The following is a 7996-nucleotide window of genomic DNA, read 5'->3' on the forward strand; positions in this document are numbered from 1 at the left end:
AGCAAGATTCCTTTTTTTTTTTTACCTTAAAACAATATGAATACATTAGCGGCACATCCATCAGGAAGCATCACTATATTATAGCACTTTTAATTGTAACTATGTACCATTTCTAAAACATACCGTATTATAATCTACATGAAAAATGGCACATTCTGTGCATCTAGTTAAGGCATTTACATTTATATGCGACTCATTCAGCATCTTCCTAAGCAATAAACGTATACATATTTCTAACAGATGACACAGACTATCCGGAGATAATATAAGTGGTGTAATTATCACTGCTTTGATTAACATGAAAGCCAAGAAACATGTCTCAGCAGATTACTCCTACAATCCGCAATGTACCTTCCTTGATATTTATTGGGAACATTATGATATTGAACCTCTAAACTTGGTACCATAATGATTTGTGAGGCTCTTGAAACGCACACAAATGAAGGTTTATTTGCATCCAAATCAGTACGCTAGACTTTGGTCATTGAGAACATCAGCAAAGTTTGTAAGACGGCAGATGAGTATTTAAAGATTTTGGATAATGAAATTTGAAGTCACCGGGAGTGTCAATGAGCAATTAAGAGTTGCTGGTCAAGCAATTAGGATGTGTATTGGGAAATTCTTCAGTCTCAGTGGAGAATATGTTTAGTTTTTTACTCTGTGCCCAAACTATTGCCCAAGTATCCCTAGTTGTCACATACTCATATTAGATATGTGGAACTGGAGTGCAGAATGTGAGGGTCTTCAACCTGGATCCCCACAAGGAGGTTTGAACTTTGCTTCTGGGATATCTCAAGGTCGTGGTGCCCAGTGAAGTCTCTGATTAGAGGCAGCTGTTTATGAACTAGTTTGGGGAAAGAAATGGAGCAAGCTGAAGTCATAGTTAAGGGTGAAGTCACACGAACGTATATTGGCTCGGTTTTTACGCCGAGCCGATATACGTTGTCGTCGTGTGCAGAGGGGGGAGGATGGAAGAGCCAAGTGCAGGAACTGAGCTCCCGCCCCCCTCTCTGCCTCCTCTCCGCCCCTCTGCACTATTTGCAATGGGGAGAGGTGGGACGGGGGCGGGGCTAATTCTCAGAACTTAGCCCCGCCCCACCTCTTCCCATTACAAATAGTGCAGAGGGGCGGAGAGGAGGCAGAGAGGGGCCGGGAGCTCAGTTCCTGCTCCTGGCTCTTCCATCCTCCCCCGCTGCACAGGAGGACAATGTATATCGGCTCGGCGTAAAAATCGAGCCGATATACGTTCGTGTGACTTCACCCTAAGACAAAGAAAATAGTTAAGCCGAGAGAGCAAATCAGATGGTAGTTGTAGTCTGTAAAAAGTGGCAATAAGTAAAATCAGGAGTCGAAGAGATGACCATGCATACTATTCAGGGGTGTAAACTAAAAACAGAGTCGAAATGATAACCAGAAGTAGGCAACAGTAGATGACAAATCCAACTAGTTGACACAGGTAGTGGAGGAGGGACCCGTAGGTAATATATATAGGCCTTGATGAAGTCATTGGTATGTCAGGTTCCCATGCAACATGACTTTAACAGAGCATGGCAGGAGGCTAGAAGGATGTTGCTAAAGAGAGGTGAACCAAGGAACCAACTTTTTTACTAACTGACGAACAGACCAAGCAGCCAAATTTTCCACCAATCAAGAGAACTTATGTGTCGCAGAAATTGAGGAGTTTGATGCTGACACGGTTGTTAGTTTTACTGTTTATTCACACATCAACTACAATTATGATTGATGAGAAAATAGCTAATCCCGACTAGAACTGGACATTGTAGACTGGTCCTAATGAACCAACCAGACACCTTTCCAACCAATCAGGTGAACCAACCAACCAATTAATTTTTTTTATATACTTTGAGTATTTAGCAGCACTTTTAATCGTACAGGATGCAGAAGAAAATTGAGTTAGTTCCTTGGAATGAGCAAAGCTTCCTCGATGCACATGTTAGCATAATATGATAACTTCCTGCCAAAAAAATTTCAATCAGCAAATGTCCAGTGCTTAAAAAATAGGGAGGTTTACCTAAAAATCAGGGGCATTGCAATAGGAAATGGAGAGACCCAAAGGCCTCATGTCACATAAGGAGGTATAAGCATTATAAAAGCAGCATAGTAGATGAGGGACCCTGTTGCATATTTTATATTGGGCTTCTGAGTCTGATAAGAAAGCACTGGCAGAAAGGTTGACTAGAGGTTATGATTGAATGAATGATCGAAACGACCCAAATATTGTTCAGTGTAAATGCATGCAAATGATATAGGATTGCTACGTCATACTGCTGATTGCATGCTCATTCCAATTTTTCTTGGATTATTAAAGAACCCTAAAACTAGGCAGTTTGGCCTTTGTTCCCTTATCAGGCACCAAAATACTACATTTTCATTTATTACAGGGTCTCATTTGCAAAACTCATTTTCAAATATGCTCCGAAAGGGGTTCTGCCATATTTTACACTAGATCAGGGGTAAAGGCCCATTTAGACACAACGATTATCGCTCAAAAGATGTCTTTTGAGCGACTTTTGAGCGATAATCGTTGTGTCATTTACATCACAAGATGATTGCTAAAACGTTGAGCGATCAACTTGCGCTCCGGAGGATGCAGCGAACAAGCGTGTGGCCACTTGCTCTCCGCATCCATCTCTTCCCCACTGGGATCCCCCAGGTGTCATACAGCCGAGCGCTCCCAACGAAGGATGCAGAAGACAAGCGGGGTGTCCCCACTTGTTTTCTGCATCCAGCTGTTTTCTGCCGAGCACTCCGTGCAGGGTATGGTGAACACAGCTGGACGGCTGCATTCTTCATACCCCGCCTGTCATCAGGGAGCGGGATACAGCTGAAACAATAGTATCAGCTGTATCCCGCTGTGATTTCCTGATAAGATTCATCATTGTCTTTCAGCACTCTGAAAGACTACAATGAGCAATGGTTTAACCCTTTCCAATCCCCTGTTTGACGTCTAAAGACATTTTGATTAAAAGCTGTACAGCTCTGATGTCGTAAGATGTCCGGCAGGGTATTCTTCCTGTACATTACAAGCTACTCTGTTGTCGGGGAGGCCTCTCCAGCATGTCCCATACCACAGTACTGGCTCTAGCCAGCAGATGGTGCCATTGTATAATGGCAGAAAGAGAAAACCAATAGGAAACCCTGAATCCAAAACTGGATTGTAAAGGGTTAACGTAAACTGCACGATATCAGTGCAGTTACACACAACGATTATCGCTCAAAAGACGGCTTTGAGCGATAATCGTTGTATCTAAATAGGCCTTAAGTGTCTCATCAGTTGATGTTTGACTGATGGAACCCTCATCGATCATGAAAATTGAGGTTCCATTTTACTCCATAGAACTGGAGTGGTAGTCAAGCATGTGCCCTGCCACTGCATTTAACTCTATGAGACTGACAGAGGCAGTCCCATAGAAAGATAAGTCTAAGATTTGCAACAACCCCTTTAACCCCTTGAGTGGCACGCCCGGAAATTTTCCGGGACGAGCTCCACTGCTCATAGTGACATAGCCCGGAAGATTTCCAGGCTATGTATCACTATGGGAGCTGCAGAGCACAATGCCATAAGCTGTGACAGTGTGCTCTGCCTGCACAGACCCACAGAGAACAAAGCAAGGGCTTTGGAAAACCAGCAGAAGATATTGCCGGCATATCGGCAATCTCCTGCTTTGTTTACAGGTTGCCATAGAGACCATCGGCTTGTCAGAAGCAAGCCGATGGTCTCTGTGGCAGGGAGAGCTGGTTGTTAGCTGTCAGAGGACAGCTAGGTACCAGCTCTTACAGCAGAGATCAGAGAAAACCTCCGATCTCTGCTGTGTTAACTCTTTACATGCGGCAGTCTATGTGACTGCAGCATGTAAAGGGCTGTCACTGCAGCATGTAAAGGGCTGTCACCATCGGACCCCCGGAATGTGATCAGGGGGTTCTGATGGGTCCCTGTGGAAGTCCCCTAAAGGGACAAAAAAAAAAAAAAAGTTTAAAAAAAAAAAAAAAATGTTAAAAAATGATTTAAAAAAAAATTATAAAAACACTTGTCTCCCTTTACTTTGTAAAAAATCAAAAATACAATCACACACGTGGTATCCATGCGTTGTAATGACCCAGAGAAGGAAGTTAATACATTATTTAACCCCTTAATGACATGGCCTTTTTTTCTTTTTTCCCCATTTCTTTTTTTCCTCCCTCCTGTTTAAAAAATCACAACTTGTCCCACAAAAAACAAGCCCTTATATGGCCATGTCAATGGAAAAATGAAAAAGTTATGGCTCTTGAGACGCAACTGCAAAATTAGTTGAAATTCAATGATTAGACCATTTTAAAAAACCTGCCCTGGTGGGCACGACAGGGTGGTAGGAAACCCGCCACTCAAGGGGTTAAGGCAGCTCACGATTGCTGTTACCTCCTTAAGGACCCAATTTATCTAGAACAGAGGCTGCAAAGTATGTCTCTGTCACGGGAGGACTGAACACATCCATGCATTATGAGGACAGCTCATTTGCTTCAAAAACATCATCCATCATGCAATGCTTAATTTTCCCTGTTGGGGCACTGCAGGAAAACGGAATACTTAATGCCAGATTTCTCTATGGAGTAGAGCATAACAGTCGAAACTTTTCAGGTTTATGTTTGTCTTATCTGTAAATTTTTGTTAATCGAAAGTCAGAAAACACAAACAATTATGTACATATTTATCCTAATTACATTAACATATTAATTCACACACAGATGAGACACTGATGATGATTCTACGATTCATTTATTCTTTTTAATTTTCAATTTATCTTAGACGGTGTCAAGAAAAATGACAGAATCTCATTTAAGGCCCATGAAGTCAAATGACAGAAAATGCATTAAAAATGAGAGTTTGAATTCGAGAAGTGAAAGCCTTAAATCACTACAGGCATGTCTGTAGGACAAGATTGATACCAGATGCCATTTAGTACATGTTATTAAGAAACCATTCAAGCCTTGAAGGGACCTTGTCACCACATAACTTCTGTCTATGTAAATAAGATTGAAGAAAGGATTTATATTCGCACCAATTTCAGGGAACCATTACATCAAAGAACCTAGGACAGAGTGTAATACTCATCTTGGGAATGTACCTGTGAATACTAAAAATCTATGACTTTCCATTGACTTTGCTTATAGACATAAATCAGACTGATACAATGTGTATTGTATGGAAATAGGGTGTAATATTTGTTCAAACTCACTTTTTTCCTCCCAATGTTAACCTCCTCAGCAATCATTAATGTGCTCTCAGATGAAATGATCTCTAAGAGCAAATTAACTCAGACGGTAGATGTTTTAAAGGGATTCGTCAGCGTTTTCGTATTCTTTCCATTCTTGCCATCTCTTACACCCATTGGGTTTCTGCAATGAGAACTGGTACCCCCCTTCCCGCTCCTCCCTTCCCTGGTTGCATTTAAGACATCTCACCCAGACAAGCAGTATCTTACTCTGTACTGATGAAACAGTTTTCTACAGATGAGTCCTCTTTATTTTAGAGGAGTCTCTGGTTTGGCTGACATGCGCAAATTTGAATACTTTTTCTCCGTAGTGAATTGCGTGAAAATAAACTGAACTGCCAACTTATTAGAGTCTGACGCCTTTTCACAATTGGAGCTTCCCTGTATGGGTAGTAGACTCGGGATGAGCGAGCACACTCGGTAAGGTCAGTTACTCGAGCGAGCATCGCTCTTCTCGAGTAACTGCCTTCTCGGCCGAGCATGCTCGGGGGGCAGCAGGAAAGAGAGGGGGGAGGGTGTGAGAGAGATCGCTCTCTCTCTCCCCCCCCACTACACCCCACCGCCCCCCGCTTACCCCCACCTCACCCCCGAGCACCCCTGAGCACGCTAGGATGAGAAGGCAGTTACTCGAGAAGAGCGATGCTCGCTCGAGTTACTGACCTTACCGAGCGTGCTCGCTCATCTCTAATAGTAGACCCATAACCCCAGAGTATAGCATATAATTAAGTGAAAAAGTTTTTTGGAGATCACTTTAAGCGTGAATCCATGTTAGCATCGGAAAATCCAGCGATCTGAGCAAATTCATCAAGGTCTAGTCAACAGTACTAGACTAGCTGGAGCTGGGATTTCATATACTGCCAACCTTGGGGGATTTTCTTCTGCAATGATATAGAGAGTATACTAAGAATAGTGTGAGTGAGGAAAAACATCCAACAAAAGGGGATTCTGGAGACGTAAACAATTTGTTGCCACAAGGGGTCAGAGGAGGATGTCAGGAATCATTCTGATGAACAGGCAGTGTACAGTCAAACAAATTGTAGCTAAATACAATGATGGTGCCCCAACTAATGTGTCCAAAAGTATAACATATTCCTTAGCATGGATGAGCTACAAAAGTAGACAACCAAAAACCTTTAGTGTCTATGAGAAACAGAAAGACGAGGCTCCAGTCGATAAAAAAAGTGCAAAAACTGGATCACTGACCAGTGGAAAAACATCACCTGGTCAGATGACTCTAGGTTTCTTTTGCACTATGCTGATGGGAGGTCAGAATTTGGCACAAGCACCATGAATCCATGCTCCCTTCCTGTTAAGAACATGTTAGCATCGCCATCTAATTTGTAGCGACTGCAAGAAACTATGCAGTCGCAGAGGGCAGAATTCCTGCAGAACAATTTCATTGCCTGGTAGAACTTATGGCATGATGAACTGTTGTAGTTCTGAAGGCCAAAGGAGGACTAACACCAAACGCAGTCCGTATACTCCCTGGGTCACTATCTCACTGGGTCTCTTAAAAGCAGCAACGGTTTGTTAAACAGTACACTTTCCTCGGTACAATTTCAATCTTCTGCAAGAGACTTGTTTACTAACTATTTGTGTCCCTACCAGTGTGCACATCTAGTATCTGTAAAGAGGTCAGCCTCACTTACGACTTGTTGTATGAAGGCCGCAGCTTCTACTGATTCTTTGAACTCAATGAATGGCTGAGCGCTGCCTGTAATTGGCTGAGCACTCAGCCAATCAGATACAGCCCTTTCAGCAGACAGGGATTTTAAATCCCTGTCTGCTGAAAGAGCTTCAGAGCAGTGACGGGACCCAAGCTGCTAGATGCGCCTGAGCCCCGGTAGCGGCGGAGAGGTGAGTATTTTTTTTTGTTATTACTTTTTACACCAGATAGGATTGATTTTTAAGTAAGGGCTTATATTTAAAGCCCTTCACTAAAAATCGCTGCATGGGTGCCGGCATCGCGATCCTCTGTCACAGCTGTGGCAGGGGATTCTTTACTCCCCGTGGGGAGTCTACTTGTCACTGAACACTGTGACAGTGCTGTCACAGTGTTCAGTGATGAGGGGACTCCCTGCTGAGGAATATTGACACGCAGCACGGACCTATGGTGCACGCATGTCCTATGTTTTGCAGGTACGTGCGTTTGCACGCCTGTAAAACCTGGACATGTGAACACACCATAGGGAACCAATGGTTTAATAGACGCGTGATTTTGTGCGCACCTATGTACAAACATAAACATGCTCGTGTGAATGCACCTTAAGGCCTCAGTCAGACGGGCGTTTTTTCGCGCGATTTGTGCATCGCATAATGGATGCGCATCCGCAAATCGCATGACCGGAGCCGACGATTCGACGAAAAATCTGCACCTAGGCGCGTTTTATCGTCGCAGCAAAACGGCCGTCTGACCTGAGAAAAATCGCCGTGCGCATCAAAATGCGCATGAAATCTTGGACCGGCTGGAACTTTTTCGGCGTGCATGTAACCCCCCCCCCCCCCCCTTCCCCTAAAAAAAAAGCCGTTTGGCCAAGTTGTAGCGGCCCCAAAGTAGCGGCGCGAACATTTTGTTCATTTATAAAATACACATTGCAAAGATTTGATAAGATAACCTGTTGCCCCCATATTACGACCACCTTGTCAGCCTTTGCCATTTCCTTCAAGTATTCACTTCCTAGAAGACTATGCAGTCACACAGATGACGGGAGTACAGTGGGGTGTGC

Source organism: Eleutherodactylus coqui, chromosome 11 (assembly GCF_035609145.1).
Source record: "Eleutherodactylus coqui strain aEleCoq1 chromosome 11, aEleCoq1.hap1, whole genome shotgun sequence".
Classification (NCBI taxonomy): Eukaryota; Metazoa; Chordata; class Amphibia; order Anura; family Eleutherodactylidae; genus Eleutherodactylus; species Eleutherodactylus coqui.